Source organism: Narcine bancroftii, chromosome 11 (genome assembly GCF_036971445.1).
Source record: "Narcine bancroftii isolate sNarBan1 chromosome 11, sNarBan1.hap1, whole genome shotgun sequence".
In the NCBI taxonomy this organism is placed as follows: domain Eukaryota; kingdom Metazoa; phylum Chordata; class Chondrichthyes; order Torpediniformes; family Narcinidae; genus Narcine; species Narcine bancroftii.
This window is the reverse complement of record NC_091479.1, coordinates 2,556,468-2,576,801: the sequence shown is the minus strand read 5'-3', so window position 1 is coordinate 2,576,801 and position 20,334 is coordinate 2,556,468.

The following is a 20,334-nucleotide window of genomic DNA, read 5'->3' as shown; positions in this document are numbered from 1 at the left end:
TTCCCCACCTCTGATACCCCGCCTCTGATTCCACGCCTCTGATTCCCGCCTCTGATTCCAGGCCTCTTATTCCCCGCCTCTGATTCCCCACCTCTGATTGCCTGCCACTGAATGCCCGCCTCTGATTCCCCGCCTCTGATTCCCCGCCTCTGATTCCCCACCTCTGTCTGTATGCCTCTCTTTCGCCTCCGCTTTTTCCCCTACACTCTTTCCGCGCCTCTCTTTCCCTCCCTCAATTTCAACAACTCTGTTTGATCTGTTCTGTGTACCTCATTTTCAACACACAAGTTCCAACCACTATGTTTCACCCATAACTTTCCCCGCCTCTATTTCTCCGCCTATGTTTACCCACCTCTGTTTACCCACCTGTTTCACCGCCTCTGATTCCCCACCTCTGATTCCCCACCTCTGTCTCTACGACTCTCTTTCACCTCCACTCTTTCCCCTCCACTCTTTCCGTGCCTGTCTTTCCCTCCCTCAATTTCAACAACACTGTTTGATCTGTTTGGTGTACCTCATTTTAAACACACAAGTTCCAACCACTATGTTTTGCCCGCCTCTTTCCCCGCCTCTATTTATCCACCTATGTTTACCAGCCTCTGTTCACCCGCCTGTTTCCGCGCCTCTGATTCACCACCTTTCATTCCCCGCCTCTCTTTCCCTGCCTCTATTTCCATGCCTCTTTCACTGCCTCTCTTTCCCCACATCTCTTTTCCTCCCGCTGATTCCCCGCCTCTGATTCCCCGCCTCTGATTCCCTGCCTCTGATTCCCCGCCTCTCATTTCCTGCCTCAGATTCCCTGCCTCAGATTCCCTGCCTCTGATTCCACGCCTCTGATTCCCCGCCTCTTATTCCCCGCCTCTGATTCCCCGCCTCTGATTCCCCGCCTCTGATTCCCTGCCTCAGATTCCCCGGCTCTGATTCCCTTCATCAGCTCCCCTGCCTCAGATTCCCTGCCTCTGATTCCCTGCCTCTTATTCCCCGCCTCTGATTCCCCGCCTCTGATTCCCCGCCTCTGATTCCCTGCCTCAGATTCCCCGGCTCTGATTCCCTTCATCAGCTCCCCTGCCTCAGATTCCCTGCCTCTGATTCCCCGCCTCTGATTCCCTGCCTCTGATTCACCGTCTCTGATTCCCTGCCTCAGATTCCCTGCCTCAGATTCCCTGCCTCAGATTCCCTGCCTCGGATTCCCCGCCTCTGATTCCCCGCCGCTGATTCCCTGCCTCAGATTCCCTGCCTCTGATTCCCTGCCTCTTATTCCCCACCTCTTATTCCCCGCCTCAGATTCCCCGGCTCTGATTCCCTGCCTCAGATTCCCTGCCTCAAATTCCCTGCCTCTGATTCCCCGCATCTGATTCCCCGCCTCTGATTCCCCGCCTCTGATTCCTCGCATCTGATTCCCCGCCTCAGATTCCCTGCCTCTGATTCCACGCCTCTGATTCCCCGCCTATGATTCCCTGCCTCAGATTCCCCAGCTCTGATTCCCTGCCTCAGATTCCCTGCCTCAGATTCCCTGCCCCCGATTCCCCGCCTCTGATTCCCCGCCTCTGATTCCCCGCCTCTGATTCCCCGCATCTGAATCCCAGCCTCTGAATCCCCTCCTCTGATTCCCCGCCTCTGTTTCCCCGCCTCAGATTCCCCGCCTCTGATTCCCCGCCTCTGATTCCCTGCCTCTGATTACCCGCCTCCCTATCCGCGCAACTTTCACGGCCTCTTTTTCCCCACATCTCTGTCCCCGCCTCTGATTCCCCACCTTTCATTCCCCGCCTCTCTTTCCCTGCCTCTATTTCCGCGCCTCTTTCTCTGCCTCTCTTTCCCCACATCTCATTTCCCCCCTCTGATAACCCGCCTCTCATTCCATGCCTGTGATTCCCTGCCTCAGATTCCCTGCCTCAGATTCCCCGACTCAGATTCCCCGCCTCAGATTCCCCGCCTCAGATTCCCTGCCTCAGATTCCCTGCCTCAGAATCCCTGCCTCAGATTCCCTGCCTCAGATTCCCTTCATCTGATTCCCTTCATTTGATTCCCTGCATCTGATTCCCCGCCTCTGATTCCCTGCCTCTGATTCCCCGCCTCTGATTCCCCACCTTTCATTCCCCGCCTCTCTTTCCCTGCCTCTATTTCCGCGCCTCTTTCTCTGCCTCTCTTTCCCCACATCTCTTTACCTCCCTCTGATTCCCTGCCTCAGATTCCCTGGCTCAGATTCCCTGCTTCAGATTCCCTGCCTCAGATTCCCTGCCACTGATTCCCCGCATCTGATTCCCCGCCTCTGATTCCCCGCTTCTGATTCCCGCCTCTGAATCCCTGCCTCTGATTCCCCGCCTCTGAATCCCCGCCTCTGATTCCTCGCCTCTGATTCCCTGCTTCAGATTCCCCGCTCTGATTCCTTGCCTCAGATTCCCTGCCTCAGATTCCCTGCCTCCGATTCCCCGCCTCTGATTCCCCGCCTATCATTCCCCACCTCTGATTCCCAGCCTCTGAATCCCCACCTCTGAATCACCGCCTCTGATTCCCCGCGTCTGTTTCCCCGCCTCTGATTCCCCGCCTCTGATTCCCCGCCTCTGATTCCACGCCTCAGATTCCCCGCCTCTGATTCCAGGCCTCTTATTCGCCCCCTCTGATTCCCCACCTCTGATTGCCTGCCACTGATTGCCCGCCTCTGATTCCCCGCCTCTGATTCCCCGCCTCTGATTCCCCACCTCTGTCTCTATGCCTCTCTTTCGCCTCCGCTTTTTCCCCTACACTCTTTCCGCGCCTCTCTTTCCCTCCCTCAATTTCAACAACTCTGTTTGATCTGTTCTGTGTACCTCATTTTCAACACACAAGTTCCAACCACTATGTTTCACCCAACACTTTCCCCGCCTCTATATCTCCGCCTATGTTTACCCGCCTCTTTTTACCCACCTGTTTCACCGCCTCTGATTCCCCGCCTCTGATTCCCCACCTCTGTCTCGACGCCTCTCTTTCGCCTCCACTCTTTCCGTGCCTGTCTTTCCCTCCCTCAATTTAAACAACACTGTTTGATCTGTTTTGTGGACCTCATTTTAAACACACAAGTTCCAACCACTATGTTTTGCCCGCCTCTTTCCCCGCCTCTATTTATCCACCTATGTTTACCTGCCTCTGTTTACCCGCCTGTTTCCCCGCCTCTGATTCCCCACCATTCATTCCCCGCCTCTCATTCCCTGCCTCTATTTCCGCGCCTCTTTCACTGCCTCTCTTTCCCCACATCTCTTTTCCTCCCGCTGATTCCCCGCCTCTGATTCCCCGCCTCTGATTCCCTGCCTCTGATTCCCCGCCTCTGATTCCCTGCCTCAGATTCCCTGCCTCAGATTCCCTGCCTCAGATTCCCTGCCTCTGATTCCCCGCCTCTGATTCCCCGCCTCTTATTCCCCGCCTCTGATTCCCCGCCTCTGATTCCCCACCTCTGATTCCCTGCCTCAGATTCCCCGGCTCTGATTCCCTTCATCAGCTCCCCTGCCTCAGATTCCCTGCCTCTGATTCCCCGCCTCTGATTCCCTGCCTCTGATTCCCCGCCTCTGATTCCCTGCCTCAGATTCCCTGCCTCAGATTCCCTGCCTCAGATTCCCTGCCTCTGATTCCCCGCCTCTGATTCCGCGCCGCTGATTCCCTGCCTCAGATTCCCTGCCTCTGATTTCCCGCCTCTTATTCCCCACCTCTTATTCCCCGCCTCAGATTCCCCGGCTCTGATTCCCTGCCTCAGATTCCCTGCCTCAAATTCCCTGCCTCTGATTCCCCGCATCTGATTCCCCGCCTCTGATTCCCCGCCTCTGATTCCTCGCATCTGATTCCCCGCCTCAGATTCCCTGCCTCTTATTCCACGCCTCTGATTCCCTGTCTCAGATTCCCCAGCTCTGATTCCCTGCCTCAGATTCCCTGCCTCAGATTCCCTGCCTCCGATTCCCCGCCTCTGGTTCCCCACCTCAGATTCCCCGGCTCTGATTCCCCGCATCTGATTCCCTGCCTCTAATTCCCCAACTCTGTCTCTATGCCTCTCTTTCACCTCTGCTCTTTCCCCTCCACTCTTTCCGCGCCTCTCTTTCCCTCCCTCAATTTCAACAACTCTGTTTGATCTGTTCTGTGTACCTCATTTTCAACACACAATTTCCAACCACTATGTTTCACCCATCTCTTTCCCCGCCTCTATTTATCTGCCTATGTTTACCCACCTCTGTTTACCCGCCCGTTTCACCGCCTCTGATTCCCCACCTCAGATTCCCCGCCTCAGATTCCCTGCCTCTGATTCCCTGCCTCTGATTCCCTGCATCTGATTCACTGCCTCTGATTCCCTGCCTCTGATTCCCTGCCACTGATACCCCGCCTCCGATTCCACACCAATGTTTCATCGCCTCTGTTTAACTGCCTCTTATTTCCCGGCTCAGATTCGCCGGCTCTGATTCCGCGCCTCTGATTCCACGCTTCTCTTTCCGTGTCTCTGATAGTCCGCCTCTGATTCCCCGCCTCTGCTTCCCCGCCTCAGATTCCCCGGCTCTGATTCCCTGCATCAGATTCCCTGCCTCAGATTCCCTGCCTCTGATTCCCTGCATCAGATTCCCTGCCTCTGATTCCCCGCCTCTGATTCCCCGCTTCTGATTCCCCGCCTCTGATTCCCCGCCTCAGATTCCCTGCCTATGATTCCCTGCCTCTGATTCCCTGCCTCTGATTCCGAGCCTCTGATTCCACGCTTCTCTTTCCGTGTCTCAGATAGCCCGCCTCTGATTCCCCGCCTCTGATTCCCCACCTCAGATTCCCCGGCTCTGATTCCCTGCATCAGATTCCCTGCCTCAGATTCCCTGCCTCTGATTCCCTGCATCAGATTCCCTGCCTCTGATTCCCCGCCTCTGATTCCCCGCTTCTGATTCCCTGCCTCTGATTCACCGCCTCAGATTCCCTGCCTATGATTCCCTGCCTCTGATTCCCTGCCTCTGATTCCCTGCCTCTGATTCCCTGACACTGATTCCCTGCCTCTGATTCCCTGCACCTGATTCCCTGCCTCTGATTCCGCGCCTCTGATTGCACGCCTCTCTTTCCGTGTCTCTGATTCCACACCTCTGATTCCCTGCCTCTGATACCCTGCCTCTCTTTGCCTGCCTCTATTTCCGTGCCTCTTTCTCTGCATCTCGTTTACCACATCTCATTTCCCCCCACTGATAACCCGCCTCTGATTCCCCGCCTCTGATTCCCCGCCTCAGATTCCCCGGCTCTGATTCCCTGCCTCAGATTCCCCGCCTCTGATTCCCTGCCTCTGATTCCCCGCCTCTGATTCCCCACCTCTGATTCTCCACCTCTGATTCCCCGCCTCTGATTCCCCGCCTCTGATTCCCCACCTCAGATTTCCCGGCTCTGATTCCCTGCCTCAGATTCCCTGCGACAGATTCCCTGCCTCAGATTCCCTGCCTCTGATTCCCCGCCTCTTATTCCCCACCTCTTATTCCCCGCCTCAGATTCCCCGGCTCTGAGTCCCTGCCTCAGATTCCCTGCCTCAAATTCCCTGCCTCTGATTCCCCGCATCTGATACCCCGCCTCTGATTCCCCGCCTCTGATTCCTCGCATCTGATTCCCAGCCTCTGATTCCACGCCTCTGATTCCACGCCTCTGATTCCCCGCCTCTGATTCCACGCCTCTGATTCCCCGCCTCTGATTCCCCGCCTAAGATTCCCCAGCTCTGACTCCCTGCCTCAGATTCCCTTCCTCAGATTCCCTGCCTCCGATTCCCCGCCTCTGATTCCCCGCCTCTGATTCCACGCCTCTGAATCCCCGCCTCTGAATCCCAGCCTCTGAATCCCCGCCTCTGATTCCCCGCCTCTGTTTCCCCGCCTCAGATTCCCCGCCTCTGATTACCCGCCTCCTTTTCCGCGCAACTTTCCCGGCCTCTGTTTCCCCACATCTCTTTCCCCGCCTCAGATTCCACGCCTCTGATTCCGCGCCTCTGATTTCCCACCTTTCATTCCCCGCCTCTCTTTCCCTGCCTCTATTTCCGCGCCTCTTTCTCTGCCTCTCTTTCCCCACATCTCTTTTCCTCCCTCTGATTCCCTGCCTCTGATTCCCCGCCTCTGATTCCCCGCCTCTGATTCCACTCCTCTGATTCCCTGCCTCTGATTCCCTGCCTCTGATTCCCTGCCTCTGATTCCCCGCCTCCGATTCCCTGCCTCTGATTCCCTGCCTCTGATTTCCTGCCTCTGATTCCGGGCCTCTGATTCTACGCCTCTCTTTCCGTGTCTCTGATTCCCCGCCTCTGATTCCCTGCCTCTGATACCCTGCCTCTCATTCCCTGCCTCTATTTCCGTGCATCTTTCTCTGCATCTTGTTTCCCACATCTCATTTCCCCCCTCTGATAACCCGCCTCTGATTCCATGCCTGTGATTCCCTGCCTCAGATTCCACGCTTCAGATTCCCCGACTCAGATTCCCGGCCTCAGATTCCCCGCCTCAGATTCCCTGCCTCAGATTCCCTGCCTCAGATTCCCTGCCTCAGATTCCCTGCCTCAGATTCCCTTCATCTGATTCCCTTCATTTGATTCCCTGCGTCTGATTCCCCGCCTCTGATTCCCCGCCTCTGATTCCCCGCCTCTGATTCCCCACCTCTGATTCCCTGCCTCAGATTCCCTGGCTCAGATTCCCTGCTTCAGATTCCCTGCCTCAGATTCCCTGCCACTGATTCCCCGCATCTGATTCCCCGCCTCTGATTCCCCGCTTCTGATTCCCGCCTCTGATTCCCTGCCTCTGATTCCCCGCCTCTGAATCCCCACCTCTTATTCCTCGCCTCTGATTCCCTGCCTCAGATTCCCCGCTCTGATTCCCTGCCTCAGATTCCCTGCCTCAGATTCCCTGCCTCCGATTCCCCGCCTCTGATTCCCCGCCTATGATTCCCCGCCTCTGATTCCCAGCCTCTGAATCCCCACCTCTGAATCACCGCCTCTGATTCCCCGCCTCTGTTACCCCGCCTCTGATTCCCCGCCTCTGATTCCCCGCCTCTGATTCCCCGCCTCTGATTCCCCGCCTCTGATTCCAGGCCTCTTATTCGCCCCCTCTGATTCCCCACCTCTGATTGCCTGCCACTGATTGCCCGCCTCTGATTCCCCGCCTCTGATTCCCCGCCTCTGATTCCCCACCTCTGTCTCTATGCCTCTCTTTCGCCTCCGCTTTTTCCCCTACACTCTTTCCGCGCCTCTCTTTCCCTCCCTCAATTTCAACAACTCTGTTTGATCTGTTCTGTGTACCTCATTTTCAACACACAAGTTCCAACCACTATGTTTCACCCATCACTTTCCCCGCCTCTATTTCTCCGCCTATGTTTACCCACCTCTTTTTACCCACCTGTTTCACCGCCTCTGATTCCCTGCCTCTGATTCCCTGCCTCTGATTCCCCGCCTCTGATTCCCTGCCTCTGATTCCCTGCCTCTGATTCCCTGCCTCTGATTCCGGGCCTCTGATTCCACGCCTCTCTTTCCGTGTCTCTGATTCCCCGCCTCTGATTCCCTGCCTCTGATACCCTGCCTCTCATTCCCTGCCTCTATTTCCGTGCATCTTTCTCTGCATCTTGTTTCCCACATGTCATTTCCCCCCTCTGATAACCCGCATTTGATTCCATGCCTGTGATTCCCTGCCTCAGATTTCCCGCTTCAGATTCCCCGACTCAGTTTCCCCGCTTCAGATTCCCCACCTCAGATTCCCTGCCTCAGATTCCCTGCCTCAGATTCCCTGCCTCAGAATCCCTTCATCTGATTCCCTTCATTTGATTCCCTGCGTCTGATTCCCCGCCTCTGATTCCCCGCCTCTGATTCCCCGCCTCTGATTCCCCGCCTCTGATTCCCTGCCTCAGATTCCCTGCCTCAGATTCCCTGGCTCAGATTCCCTGCTTCAGATTCCCTGCCTCAGATTCCCTGCCACTGATTCCCCGCATCTGATTCCCCGCCTCTGATTCCCTGCCTCCGATTCCCCGCCTCTGATTCCCCGCCTATGATTCCCAGCCTCTGATTCCCAGCTTCTGAATCCCCACCTCTGAATCCCCGCCTCTGATTCCCCGCCTCTGTTTCCCCGCCTCTGATTCCCCTCCTCTGATACCCCGACTCTGATTCCACGCCTCTGATTCCCCGCCTCTGATTCCAGGCCTCTTATTCCCCGCCTCTGATTCCCCACCTCTGATTGCCTGCCACTGAATGCCCGCCTCTGATTCCCCGCCTCTGATTCCCCGCCTCTGATTCCCCACCTCTGTCTGTATGCCTCTCTTTCGCCTCCGCTTTTTCCCCTACACTCTTTCCGCGCCTCTCTTTCCCTCCCTCAATTTCAACAACTCTGTTTGATCTGTTCTGTGTACCTCATTTTCAACACACAAGTTCCAACCACTATGTTTCACCCATAACTTTCCCCGCCTCTATTTCTCCGCCTATGTTTACCCACCTCTGTTTACCCACCTGTTTCACCGCCTCTGATTCCCCACCTCTGATTCCCCACCTCTGTCTCTTACGACTCTCTTTCACCTCCACTCTTTCCCCTCCACTCTTTCCGTGCCTGTCTTTCCCTCCCTCAATTTCAACAACACTGTTTGATCTTTTTTGTGTACCTCATTTTAAACACACAAGTTCCAACCACTATGTTTTGCCCGCCTCTTTCCCCGCCTCTATTTATCAACCTATGTTTACCTGCCTCTGTTTACCCGCCTGTTTCCGCGCCTCTGATTCACCACCTTTCATTCCCCGCCTCTCTTTCCCTGCCTCTATTTCCACGCCTCTTTCACTGCCTCTCTTTCCCCACATCTCTTTTCCTCCCGCTGATTCCCCGCCTCTGATTCCCCGCCTCTGATTCCCTGCCTCTGATTCCCCGCCTCTGATTTCCTGCCTCAGATTCCCTGCCTCAGATTCCCTGCCTCTGATTCCACGCCTCTGATTCCCCGCCTCTTATTCCCCGCCTCTGATTCCCCGCCTCTGATTCCCCGCCTCTGATTCCCTGCCTCAGATTCCCCGGCTCTGATTCCCTTCATCAGCTCCCCTGCCTCAGATTCCCTGCCTCTGATTCCCTGCCTCTTATTCCCCGCCTCTGATTCCCCGCCTCTGATTCCCCGCCTCTGATTCCCTGCCTCAGATTCCCCGGCTCTGATTCCGTTCATCAGCTCCCCTGCCTCAGATTCCCTGCCTCTGATTCCCCGCCTCTGATTCCCTGCCTCTGATTCACCGCCTCTGATTCCCTGCCTCAGATTCCCTGCCTCAGATTCCCTGCCTCAGATTCCCTGCCTCGGATTCCCCGCCTCTGATTCCCCGCCGCTGATTCCCTGCCTCAGATTCCCTGCCTCTGATTCCCCGCCTCTTATTCCCCACCTCTTATTCCCCGCCTCAGATTCCCCGGCTCTGATTCCCTGCCTCAGATTCCCTGCCTCAAATTCCCTGCCTCTGATTCCCCGCATCTGATTCCCCGCCTCTGATTCCCCGCCTCTGATTCCTCGCATCTGATTCCCCGCCTCAGATTCCCTGCCTCTGATTCCACGCCTCTGATTCCCCGCCTATGATTCCCTGCCTCAGATTCCCCAGCTCTGATTCCCTGCCTCAGATTCCCTGCCTCAGATTCCCTGCCCCCGATTCCCCGCCTCTGATTCCCCGCCTCTGATTCCCCGCCTCTGATTCCCCGCATCTGAATCCCAGCCTCTGAATCCCCACCTCTGATTCCCCGCCTCTGTTTCCCCGCCTCAGATTCCCCGACTCTGATTCCCCGCCTCTGATTCCCTGCCTCTGATTACCTGCCTCCCTATCCGCGCAACTTTCACGGCCTCTTTTTCCCCACATCTCTGTCCCCGCCTCTGATTCCCCACCTTTCATTCCCCGCCTCTCTTTCCCTGCCTCTATTTCCGCGCCTCTTTCTCTGCCTCTCTTTCCCCACATCTCATTTCCCCCCTCTGATAACCCGCCTCTCATTCCATGCCTGTGATTCCCTGCCTCAGATTCCCTGCCTCAGATTCCCCGACTCAGATTCCCCGCCTCAGATTCCCCGCCTCAGATTCCCTGCCTCAGATTCCCTGCCTCAGAATCCCTGCCTCAGATTCCCTGCCTCAGATTCCCTTCATCTGATTCCCTTCATTTGATTCCCTGCATCTGATTCCCCGCCTCTGATTCCCTGCCTCTGATTCCCCGCCTCTGATTCCCCACCTTTCATTCCCCGCCTCTCTTTCCCTGCCTCTATTTCCGCGCCTCTTTCTCTGCCTCTCTTTCCCCACATCTCTTTACCTCCCTCTGATTCCCTGCCTCAGATTCCCTGGCTCAGATTCCCTGCTTCAGATTCCCTGCCTCAGATTCCCTGCCACTGATTCCCCGCATCTGATTCCCCGCCTCTGATTCCCCGCTTCTGATTCCCGCCTCTGATTCCCTGCCTCTGATTCCCCGCCTCTGAATCCCCGCCTCTGATTCCTCGCCTCTGATTCCCTGCTTCAGATTCCCCTCCTCTGATTCCCTGCCTCTGATTCCCTGCCTCTGATTCCCCGCCTCTGATTCGCCGCCTCTGATTCCCCTCCTCTGATTCCCTGCCTCTGATTCCCTGCCTCTGATTCCCTGCCTCTGATTCCCCGCCTCTGATTCCCTGCCTCTGATTCCCTGCCTCTGATTCCCTGCCTCTGATTCCGGGCCTCTGATTCCACGCCTCTCTTTCCGTGTCTCTGATTCCCCGCCTCTGATTCCCTGCCTCTGATACCCTGCCTCTCATTCCCTGCCTCTATTTCCGTGCATCTTTCTCTGCATCTTGTTTCCCACATGTCATTTCCCCCCTCTGATAACCCGCCTTTGATTCCATGCCTGTGATTCCCTGCCTCAGATTTCCCGCTTCAGATTCCCCGACTCAGTTTCCCCGCTTCAGATTCCCCACCTCAGATTCCCTGCCTCAGATTCCCTGCCTCAGATTCCCTGCCTCAGAATCCCTTCATCTGATTCCCTTCATTTGATTCCCTGCGTCTGATTCCCCGCCTCTGATTCCCCGCCTCTGATTCCCCGCCTCTGATTCCCCGTCTCTGATTCCCTGCCTCAGATTCCCTGCCTCAGATTCCCTGGCTCAGATTCCCTGCTTCAGATTCCCTGCCTCAGATTCCCTGCCACTGATTCCCCGCATCTGATTCCCCGCCTCTGATTCCCTGCCTCCGATTCCCCGCCTCTGATTCCCCGCCTATGATTCCCAGCCTCTGATTCCCAGCCTCTGAATCCCCACCTCTGAATCCCCGCCTCTGATTCCCCGCCTCTGTTTCCCCGCCTCTGATTCCCCACCTCTGATACCCCGCCTCTGATTCCACGCCTCTGATTCCCCGCCTCTGATTCCAGGCCTCTTATTCCCCGCCTCTGATTCCCCACCTCTGATTGCCTGCCACTGAATGCCCGCCTCTGATTCCCCGCCTCTGATTCCCCGCCTCTGATTCCCCACCTCTGTCTGTATGCCTCTCTTTCGCCTCCGCTTTTTCCCCTACACTCTTTCCGCGCCTCTCTTTCCCTCCCTCAATTTCAACAACTCTGTTTGATCTGTTCTGTGTACCTCATTTTCAACACACAAGTTCCAACCACTATGTTTCACCCATAACTTTCCCCGCCTCTATTTCTCCGCCTATGTTTACCCACCTCTGTTTACCCACCTGTTTCACCGCCTCTGATTCCCCACCTCTGATTCCCCACCTCTGTCTCTACGACTCTCTTTCACCTCCACTCTTTCCCCTCCACTCTTTCCGTGCCTGTCTTTCCCTCCCTCAATTTCAACAACACTGTTTGATCTGTTTGGTGTACCTCATTTTAAACACACAAGTTCCAACCACTATGTTTTGCCCGCCTCTTTCCCCGCCTCTATTTATCCACCTATGTTTACCAGCCTCTGTTCACCCGCCTGTTTCCGCGCCTCTGATTCACCACCTTTCATTCCCCGCCTCTCTTTCCCTGCCTCTATTTCCATGCCTCTTTCACTGCCTCTCTTTCCCCACATCTCTTTTCCTCCCGCTGATTCCCCGCCTCTGATTCCCCGCCTCTGATTCCCTGCCTCTGATTCCCCGCCTCTCATTTCCTGCCTCAGATTCCCTGCCTCAGATTCCCTGCCTCTGATTCCACGCCTCTGATTCCCCGCCTCTTATTCCCCGCCTCTGATTCCCCGCCTCTGATTCCCCGCCTCTGATTCCCTGCCTCAGATTCCCCGGCTCTGATTCCCTTCATCAGCTCCCCTGCCTCAGATTCCCTGCCTCTGATTCCCTGCCTCTTATTCCCCGCCTCTGATTCCCCGCCTCTGATTCCCCGCCTCTGATTCCCTGCCTCAGATTCCCCGGCTCTGATTCCCTTCATCAGCTCCCCTGCCTCAGATTCCCTGCCTCTGATTCCCCGCCTCTGATTCCCTGCCTCTGATTCACCGCCTCTGATTCCCTGCCTCAGATTCCCTGCCTCAGATTCCCTGCCTCAGATTCCCTGCCTCGGATTCCCCGCCTCTGATTCCCCGCCGCTGATTCCCTGCCTCAGATTCCCTGCCTCTGATTCCCTGCCTCTTATTCCCCACCTCTTATTCCCCGCCTCAGATTCCCCGGCTCTGATTCCCTGCCTCAGATTCCCTGCCTCAAATTCCCTGCCTCTGATTCCCCGCATCTGATTCCCCGCCTCTGATTCCCCGCCTCTGATTCCTCGCATCTGATTCCCCGCCTCAGATTCCCTGCCTCTGATTCCACGCCTCTGATTCCCCGCCTATGATTCCCTGCCTCAGATTCCCCAGCTCTGATTCCCTGCCTCAGATTCCCTGCCTCAGATTCCCTGCCCCCGATTCCCCGCCTCTGATTCCCCGCCTCTGATTCCCCGCCTCTGATTCCCCGCATCTGAATCCCAGCCTCTGAATCCCCTCCTCTGATTCCCCGCCTCTGTTTCCCCGCCTCAGATTCCCCGCCTCTGATTCCCCGCCTCTGATTCCCTGCCTCTGATTACCCGCCTCCCTATCCGCGCAACTTTCACGGCCTCTTTTTCCCCACATCTCTGTCCCCGCCTCTGATTCCCCACCTTTCATTCCCCGCCTCTCTTTCCCTGCCTCTATTTCCGCGCCTCTTTCTCTGCCTCTCTTTCCCCACATCTCATTTCCCCCCTCTGATAACCCGCCTCTCATTCCATGCCTGTGATTCCCTGCCTCAGATTCCCTGCCTCAGATTCCCCGACTCAGATTCCCCGCCTCAGATTCCCCGCCTCAGATTCCCTGCCTCAGATTCCCTGCCTCAGAATCCCTGCCTCAGATTGCCTGCCTCAGATTCCCTTCATCTGATTCCCTTCATTTGATTCCCTGCATCTGATTCCCCGCCTCTGATTCCCTGCCTCTGATTCCCCGCCTCTGATTCCCCACCTTTCATTCCCCGCCTCTCTTTCCCTGCCTCTATTTCCGCGCCTCTTTCTCTGCCTCTCTTTCCCCACATCTCTTTACCTCCCTCTGATTCCCTGCCTCAGATTCCCTGGCTCAGATTCCCTGCTTCAGATTCCCTGCCTCAGATTCCCTGCCACTGATTCCCCGCATCTGATTCCCCGCCTCTGATTCCCCGCTTCTGATTCCCGCCTCTGATTCCCTGCCTCTGATTCCCCGCCTCTGAATCCCCGCCTCTGATTCCTCGCCTCTGATTCCCTGCTTCAGATTCCCCGCTCTGATTCCTTGCCTCAGATTCCCTGCCTCAGATTCCCTGCCTCCGATTCCCCGCCTCTGATTCCCCGCCTATCATTCCCCACCTCTGATTCCCAGCCTCTGAATCCCCACCTCTGAATCACCGCCTCTGATTCCCCGCGTCTGTTTCCCCGCCTCTGATTCCCCGCCTCTGATTCCCCGCCTCTGATTCCACGCCTCAGATTCCCCGCCTCTGATTCCAGGCCTCTTATTCGCCCCCTCTGATTCCCCACCTCTGATTGCCTGCCACTGATTGCCCGCCTCTGATTCCCCGCCTCTGATTCCCCGCCTCTGATTCCCCACCTCTGTCTCTATGCCTCTCTTTCGCCTCCGCTTTTTCCCCTACACTCTTTCCGCGCCTCTCTTTCCCTCCCTCAATTTCAACAACTCTGTTTGATCTGTTCTGTGTACCTCATTTTCAACACACAAGTTCCAACCACTATGTTTCACCCAACACTTTCCCCGCCTCTATATCTCCGCCTATGTTTACCCGCCTCTTTTTACCCACCTGTTTCACCGCCTCTGATTCCCCGCCTCTGATTCCCCACCTCTGTCTCGACGCCTCTCTTTCGCCTCCACTCTTTCCGTGCCTGTCTTTCCCTCCCTCAATTTAAACAACACTGTTTGATCTGTTTTGTGGACCTCATTTTAAACACACAAGTTCCAACCACTATGTTTTGCCCGCCTCTTTCCCCGCCTCTATTTATCCACCTATGTTTACCTGCCTCTGTTTACCCGCCTGTTTCCCCGCCTCTGATTCCCCACCATTCATTCCCCGCCTCTCATTCCCTGCCTCTATTTCCGCGCCTCTTTCACTGCCTCTCTTTCCCCACATCTCTTTTCCTCCCGCTGATTCCCCGCCTCTGATTCCCCGCCTCTGATTCCCTGCCTCTGATTCCCCGCCTCTGATTCCCTGCCTCAGATTCCCTGCCTCAGATTCCCTGCCTCAGATTCCCTGCCTCTGATTCCCCGCCTCTGATTCCCCGCCTCTTATTCCCCGCCTCTGATTCCCCGCCTCTGATTCCCCACCTCTGATTCCCTGCCTCAGATTCCCCGGCTCTGATTCCCTTCATCAGCTCCCCTGCCTCAGATTCCCTGCCTCTGATTCCCCGCCTCTGATTCCCTGCCTCTGATTCCCCGCCTCTGATTCCCTGCCTCAGATTCCCTGCCTCAGATTCCCTGCCTCAGATTCCCTGCCTCTGATTCCCCGCCTCTGATTCCGCGCCGCTGATTCCCTGCCTCAGATTCCCTGCCTCTGATTTCCCGCCTCTTATTCCCCACCTCTTATTCCCCGCCTCAGATTCCCCGGCTCTGATTCCCTGCCTCAGATTCCCTGCCTCAAATTCCCTGCCTCTGATTCCCCGCATCTGATTCCCCGCCTCTGATTCCCCGCCTCTGATTCCTCGCATCTGATTCCCCGCCTCAGATTCCCTGCCTCTGATTCCACGCCTCTGATTCCCTGTCTCAGATTCCCCAGCTCTGATTCCCTGCCTCAGATTCCCTGCCTCAGATTCCCTGCCTCCGATTCCCCGCCTCTGGTTCCCCACCTCAGATTCCCCGGCTCTGATTCCCCGCATCTGATTCCCTGCCTCTAATTCCCCAACTCTGTCTCTATGCCTCTCTTTCACCTCTGCTCTTTCCCCTCCACTCTTTCCGCGCCTCTCTTTCCCTCCCTCAATTTCAACAACTCTGTTTGATCTGTTCTGTGTACCTCATTTTCAACACACAATTTCCAACCACTATGTTTCACCCATCTCTTTCCCCGCCTCTATTTATCTGCCTATGTTTACCCACCTCTGTTTACCCGCCCGTTTCACCGCCTCTGATTCCCCACCTCAGATTCCCCGCCTCAGATTCCCTGCCTCTGATTCCCTGCCTCTGATTCCCTGCATCTGATTCACTGCCTCTGATTCCCTGCCTCTGATTCCCTGCCACTGATACCCCGCCTCCGATTCCACACCAATGTTTCATCGCCTCTGTTTAACTGCCTCTTATTTCCCGGCTCAGATTCGCCGGCTCTGATTCCGCGCCTCTGATTCCACGCTTCTCTTTCCGTGTCTCTGATAGTCCGCCTCTGATTCCCCGCCTCTGCTTCCCCGCCTCAGATTCCCCGGCTCTGATTCCCTGCATCAGATTCCCTGCCTCAGATTCCCTGCCTCTGATTCCCTGCATCAGATTCCCTGCCTCTGATTCCCCGCCTCTGATTCCCCGCTTCTGATTCCCCGCCTCTGATTCCCCGCCTCAGATTCCCTGCCTATGATTCCCTGCCTCTGATTCCCTGCCTCTGATTCCGAGCCTCTGATTCCACGCTTCTCTTTCCGTGTCTCAGATAGCCCGCCTCTGATTCCCCGCCTCTGATTCCCCACCTCAGATTCCCCGGCTCTGATTCCCTGCATCAGATTCCCTGCCTCAGATTCCCTGCCTCTGATTCCCTGCATCAGATTCCCTGCCTCTGATTCCCCGCCTCTGATTCCCCGCTTCTGATTCCCTGCCTCTGATTCACCGCCTCAGATTCCCTGCCTATGATTCCCTGCCTCTGATTCCCTGCCTCTGATTCCCTGCCTCTGATTCCCTGACACTGATTCCCTGCCTCTGATTCCCTGCACCTGATTCCCTGCCTCTGATTCCGCGCCTCTGATTGCACGCCTCTCTTTCCGTGTCTCTGATTCCACACCTCTGATTCCCTGCCTCTGATACCCTGCCTCTCTTTGCCTGCCTCTATTTCCGTGACTCTTTCTCTGCATCTCGTTTACCACATCTCATTTCCCCCCACTGATAACCCGCCTCTGATTCCCCGCCTCTGATTCCCCGCCTCAGATTCCCCGGCTCTGATTCCCTGCCTCAGATTCCCCGCCTCTGATTCCCTGCCTCTGATTCCCCGCCTCTGATTCCCCACCTCTGATTCTCCACCTCTGATTCCCCGCCTCTGATTCCCCGCCTCTGATTCCCCACCTCAGATTTCCCGGCTCTGATTCCCTGCCTCAGATTCCCTGCGACAGATTCCCTGCCTCAGATTCCCTGCCTCTGATTCCCCGCCTCTTATTCCCCACCTCTTATTCCCCGCCTCAGATTCCCCGGCTCTGAGTCCCTGCCTCAGATTCCCTGCCTCAAATTCCCTGCCTCTGATTCCCCGCATCTGATACCCCGCCTCTGATTCCCCGCCTCTGATTCCTCGCATCTGATTCCCAGCCTCTGATTCCACGCCTCTGATTCCATGCCTCTGATTCCCCGCCTCTGATTCCACGCCTCTGATTCCCCGCCTCTGATTCCCCGCCTAAGATTCCCCAGCTCTGACTCCCTGCCTCAGATTCCCTTCCTCAGATTCCCTGCCTCCGATTCCCCGCCTCTGATTCCCCGCCTCTGATTCCACGCCTCTGAATCCCCGCCTCTGAATCCCAGCCTCTGAATCCCCGCCTCTGATTCCCCGCCTCTGTTTCCCCGCCTCAGATTCCCCGCCTCTGATTACCCGCCTCCTTTTCCGCGCAACTTTCCCGGCCTCTGTTTCCCCACATCTCTTTCCCCGCCTCAGATTCCACGCCTCTGATTCCCCGCCTCTGATTTCCCACCTTTCATTCCCCGCCTCTCTTTCTCTGCCTCTCTTTCCCCACATCTCTTTTCCTCCCTCTGATTCCCTGCCTCTGATTCCCCGCCTCTGATTCCCCGCCTCTGATTCCACTCCTCTGATTCCCTGCCTCTGATTCCCTGCCTCTGATTCCCTGCCTCTGATTCCCCGCCTCCGATTCCCTGCCTCTGATTCCCTGCCTCTGATTTCCTGCCTCTGATTCCGGGCCTCTGATTCTACGCCTCTCTTTCCGTGTCTCTGATTCCCCGCCTCTGATTCCCTGCCTCTGATACCCTGCCTCTCATTCCCTGCCTCTATTTCCGTGCATCTTTCTCTGCATCTTGTTTCCCACATCTCATTTCCCCCCTCTGATAACCCGCCTCTGATTCCATGCCTGTGATTCCCTGCCTCAGATTCCACGCTTCAGATTCCCCGACTCAGATTCCCGGCCTCAGATTCCCCGCCTCAGATTCCCTGCCTCAGATTCCCTGCCTCAGATTCCCTGCCTCAGATTCCCTGCCTCAGATTCCCTTCATCTGATTCCCTTCATTTGATTCCCTGCGTCTGATTCCCCGCCTCTGATTCCCCGCCTCTGATTCCCCGCCTCTGATTCCCCACCTCTGATTCCCTGCCTCAGATTCCCTGGCTCAGATTCCCTGCTTCAGATTCCCTGCCTCAGATTCCCTGCCACTGATTCCCCGCATCTGATTCCCCGCCTCTGATTCCCCGCTTCTGATTCCCGCCTCTGATTCCCTGCCTCTGATTCCCCGCCTCTGAATCCCCACCTCTTATTCCTCGCCTCTGATTCCCTGCCTCAGATTCCCCGCTCTGATTCCCTGCCTCAGATTCCCTGCCTCAGATTCCCTGCCTCCGATTCCCCGCCTCTGATTCCCCGCCTATGATTCCCCGCCTCTGATTCCCAGCCTCTGAATCCCCACCTCTGAATCACCGCCTCTGATTCCCCGCCTCTGTTACCCCGCCTCTGATTCCCCGCCTCTGATTCCCCGCCTCTGATTCCCCGCCTCTGATTCCCCGCCTCTGATTCCAGGCCTCTTATTCGCCCCCTCTGATTCCCCACCTCTGATTGCCTGCCACTGATTGCCCGCCTCTGATTCCCCGCCTCTGATTCCCCGCCTCTGATTCCCCACCTCTGTCTCTATGCCTCTCTTTCGCCTCCGCTTTTTCCCCTACACTCTTTCCGCGCCTCTCTTTCCCTCCCTCAATTTCAACATCTCTGTTTGATCTGTTCTGTGTACCTCATTTTCAACACACAAGTTCCAACCACTATGTTTCACCCATCACTTTCCCCGCCTCTATTTCTCCGCCTATGTTTACCCACCTCTTTTTACCCACCTGTTTCACCGCCTCTGATTCCCCGCCTCTGATTCCCCACCTCTGTCTCGACGCCTCTCTTTCGCCTCCACTCTTTCCCCTCCACTCATTCCGTGCCTGTCTTTCCCTCCCTCAATTTAAACAACACTGTTTGATCTGTTTTGTGTACCTCATTTTAAACACACAAGTTCCAACCACTATGTTTTGCCCGCCTCTTTCCCCGCCTCTATTTATCCACCTATGTTTACCTGCCTCTGTTTACCCGCATGTTTCCCCGCCTCTGATTCCCCACCTTTCATTCCCCGCCTCTCTTTCCCTGCCTCTATTTCCACGCCTCTTTCACTGCCTCTCTTTCCCCACATCTCTTTTCCTCCCGCTGATTCCCCGCCTCTGATTCCCCGCCTCTGATTCCCTGCCTCTGATTCCCCGCCTCTGATTCCCTGCCTCAGATTCCCTGGCTCAGATTCCCTGCCTCTGATTCCCCGCCTCTGATTCCCTGCCTCAGATTCCCTGGCTCAGATTCCCTGCCTCTGATTCCCCGCCTCTGATTCCCCGCCTCTGATTCCCCGCCTCTGATTCCCCGCCTCTGATTCCCTGCCTCAGATTCCCCGGCTCTGATTCCCTTCATCAGCTCCCCTGCCTCAGATTCCCTGCCTCTGATTCCCCGCCTCTTATTCCCCACCTCTGATTCCCCGCCTCTGATTCCCCGCCTCTGATTCCCTGCCTCAGATTCCCCGGCTCTGATTCCCTTCATCAGCTCCCCTGCCTCAGATTCCCTGCCTCTGATTCCCCGCCTCTGATTCCCTGCCTCTGATTCCCCGCCTCTGATTCCCTGCCTCAGATTCCCTGCCTCTGATTCCCCGCCTCTGATTCCCCGCCTCTTATTCCCCGCCTCTGATTCCCTGCCTCAGATTCCCTGCCTCAGATTCCCTGCCTCTGATTCCCCGCCTCTTATTCCCCACCTCTTATTCCCCGCCTCAGATTCCCCGGCTCTGATTCCCTGCCTCAGATTCCATGCCTCAAATTCCCTGCCTCTGATTCCCCGCATCTGATTCCACGCCTCTGATTCCCCACCTCTGATTCCTCGCATCTGATTCCCCGCCTCAGATTCCCTGCCTCTGATTCCACGCCTCTGATTCCCCGCCTATGATTCCCTGCCTCACATTCCCCAGCTCTGATTCCCTGCCTCAGATTCCCTGCCTCAGATTCCCTGCCCCCGATTCCCCGCCTCTGATTCCCCGCCTCTGATTCCCCGCCTCTGATTCCCCTCCTCTGAATCCCAGCCTCTGAATCCCCACCTCTGATTCCCCGCCTCTGTTTCCCCGCCTCAGATTCCCCGCCTCTGATTCCCCGCCTCTGATTCCCTGCCTCTGATTACCCGCCTCCCTTTCCGCGCAACTTTCCCGGCCTCTTTTTCCCCACATCTCTTTCCCCGCCTCTGATTCCCCACCTTTCATTCCCCGCCTCTCTTTCCCTGCCTCTATTTCCGCGCCTCTTTCTCTGCCTCTCTTTCCCCACATCTCATTTCCCCCCTCTGATAACCCGCCTCTCATTCCATGCCTGTGATTCCCTGCCTCAGATTCCCTGCCTCAGATTCCCCGCCTCTGATTCCCTGCCTCTGATTCCCTGCCTCTGATTCCCTGCCTCTGATTCCGGGCCTCTGATTCCACGCCTCTCTTTCCGTGTCTCTGATTCCCCGCCTCTGATTCCCTGCCTCTGATTCCCTGCCTCTCATTCCCTGCCTCTATTTCCGTGCATCTTTCTCTGCATCTTGTTTCCCACATGTCATTTCCC